Here is a 2,994-nt window from a genome sequence, read left to right as displayed (position 1 = left end):
AAATGAGGGAGTCATCCATAGTTGGACATCACGACCACCAGCCGTTCCTATCGTCGCCTGCCTATATAACTATAGGCTTTGATGACCTCTTCGACCTTTTCAGGATCCGGAAGTTGGACACTGGTCTTCTAAAATGCTACTCCTTGTAAGTGCATACCTTCTATACTTGTGATATGACTGGACTATATCTCCTAATTAAATTAGTTCTAATACGTAAATATTTTAAGGTTGTGTTGGATCGAGAGTCGTCGCCATGGTAATCAGGTTGGGTTCCTTGATCCATCCATGGTGAATGAGGTTAATTTACAACAGAGCTCCACTGAGGTGGTTGACTATGTCAACCGGTGTTTATGGGCCCATCAAGACAAGGAGTACATCATGTGCGCACACAACCAAGAGTAAGAGGACAATACCCTTCGTGTATATTGTTTTTGAAGTTAAGGTTCTTAGTACTAACGCTACATAACCACTGCGCAGGCGACATTGGATTCTCCTAGTCATCGTACCTAAGTGGAGTAGGGTTACCTACCTTAACTCCAATAAGTCCAAAGATTATGATTTCAGTGAAATCACCAAGGCCTTAAATATGGCTTGGGGCCCATATGTGGAAAAGGGTGGTAGGCACAAGGAGGGCAAGAACGAACTTTATCATGACACCAAGTTTGCATGCGCACAACAGATCGGAGACCAATGTGGTTTCCACGTGTGCCACAACATGTCAACACTTCTAAGAGAGGTGAAAGATTTCGACCCTGAGGTTGTTGCTAATGGCGAATAAGCTCATTTCAATATCTACATTGCTATTCAAAACGTGCTAATTAACCTCTTATTTATTAAACAGAAAGGTAGAGCTGGCTTCAAGATCTCACCCATCAACCCCCCGCTATCAGAGACGAATTGTGTGCCTTTATTCTTGCAGAAATAATGAACAAGAAAGGACGTTTTCATGCCAAATAGACTCATGAACTTGGCTAGATAATTTATTGTGATGTAAAAAAGATGTTTTTATAATTTCTGGCGATGTAAAAAATTATGTTTTTATAGAGTGCAATGTAATTTACTTTCATATGTGCAATATTTATGGTACTTTACTAAATTGTCATCACATTTGATCAACTACGATTTATGTTGTACGTCTCATCTGTTTTCTCCTTTTTTTTTTCCTTATTGACAGGTTGTGCAGGTCGATGACATCATGGCTTTAATCCATTTGGTAAGTATATATGCGGTTCTATGAGCAACGACCGAAATTGTGGCTTTCAAGGGGTGTGAATTTGCTGTGCAAAATTGTGGCATTTGAACTGCATATATGTGTTGTTGGGGATCTGTGATGTTATATTGGGGGGGTGATGTATCTGTGATGGATCTGTGACTGGAATATATCTGTGATGTTTCTATTTTTCAGAGGGCATGGCTAGCAAATCCTGAGGCTAGCCAATATTTAGCATTTATTTTTTTTCTGGAATTAACTCATCAGTGACGGGTCAGAACAAAAATCCGTCAAAGGTAACATAACCTGTGACGGACTAGCAAATAAAGGCCCGTCAGAGGTGACCTACCTGTGACGGGCCTTTACTTTTGGGGCCGTCACAGGTAGATCACCTGTGACAGCTTCTAACTACGGAGACCTCAACCTCTGACGGCCTTTATTTAAAGGGCCGTCAGAGATGAGTCACCTGTGACGGGTCCTAACTCGCTCAAGGCTAGCGGAGACCAACACCTCTGACGGCCTTCTAGTAACTTGCCCGTCAGAGGTGGGTGTCACCTGTGACGGCCGGCCACCCGTCAAAGGTGACTGGACTCACCAGTGACCACTGATCACTGACCATGCGCGAAGCCGTCAAAGATGAGGGTTTGGGCCCGTCACAGGTGACCTTGGCCAGTGTAGTGTGACAATGAAAGACATTTGGCGTGAACAAACAAACAGAAGGGCCCAATAAATAATCACTCTGTCTGTAAATGAGAGAAGAACAACCAAAGAAACACAGTACAGGGTTGCGGCATAGTTACCTTAAGACGGCGGCATATTCAGAAATCACTGTAATAGACTTCTAGAGCATATATTGTCTGTCCCGAGAACAATGTCCCTCGGTTGATAAAAACAACTGACAATTCAAAAACATACACAGCTAGCAAGGGATCTATTAATCTCCGTTAACAAAAGTATTTGTTCATTAAGCAGAACTCAAATAAGGCATCGCTGGTACACTGCACACTAGCTTGGCATGCAAGAGAACTGAACTAATTGCAAAATCAAGAGATAGCACATAAGATCAAAATACCGGAGAGAAGATAAATATTATTTGCATGCTTGTATTCCTAGGTCATCAAATATACTGCTGAAGCAAATGCAAATGAAGTCATACATTACTAGATATATGAAAGGAATAATTATTACAGGGCTTTTGGATGTTTCATACCTTTGATTCTTCAACCGCTTGTTGCGGTACAAATCTCTTTTCATCTAATACAACTCTAGGGATGTGAGAAAACAAGTGTGAAAACAGGGCATAAATAAGTGTAAGACTACATATAGCAAACAAATTACAAATTAATAGATCTTTGACCATACGTGGTTCAGCCAATAACCATGCACAAATCACACATGTCCAGACCATAGAATGCAGATCAAACATGGAAAGCCTGAAGAAGAGGATTGGTTTTCAAAAAGAAAAAAAAAAGAAAGCCTGAAAGAGGGGATTTACTGACAGGAATAGAAAAATTACTCCGTGGTGATGGGCATTTTGCCCGCTGCTCAGCGACGGAGGTGCTGCTTTAGTGCCGGCCATAGAGGGTTAACGCTGCTATGGGATCGGGGGACGGTGGCTGCCAGCCTTAGCCCCTAAGCCCGACGGCGGAGGGGCTGCGACACGGCCCGGTAAAGGCAGTGCTGCACCTGCCGGCAGAGGAGGCGTTGTGCAATGCGGAGGCGAGCGGCGGCGGCGGCAGCGGGAGAAGCGTCGGAGGCTGCGACCTGCGAGGGTGGTGGAGGCG

The 2,994-nt window shown here is 43.5% G+C and overlaps 1 long non-coding RNA gene across 1 annotated transcript; it reads left to right on the top strand.

Moving 5' to 3' along the window:
• Positions 1-309: 309 nt before the first annotated feature.
• On the top strand, positions 310-882 carry LOC136354687 (uncharacterized). The gene is made up of 3 exons (XR_010738262.1): positions 310-398; positions 478-757; positions 842-882. It is a non-coding gene; the product is annotated as an uncharacterized lncRNA (long non-coding RNA).
• Positions 883-2,994: the final 2,112 nt, after the last annotated feature.

The sequence above is a fragment of the Oryza sativa genome, chromosome 12 (genome assembly GCF_034140825.1).
Source record: "Oryza sativa Japonica Group chromosome 12, ASM3414082v1".
NCBI lineage: Eukaryota > Viridiplantae > Streptophyta > Magnoliopsida > Poales > Poaceae > Oryza > Oryza sativa.
Note: the sequence above shows the minus strand (reverse complement) of the source record. Positions and strands in the feature narration are given on the sequence as shown.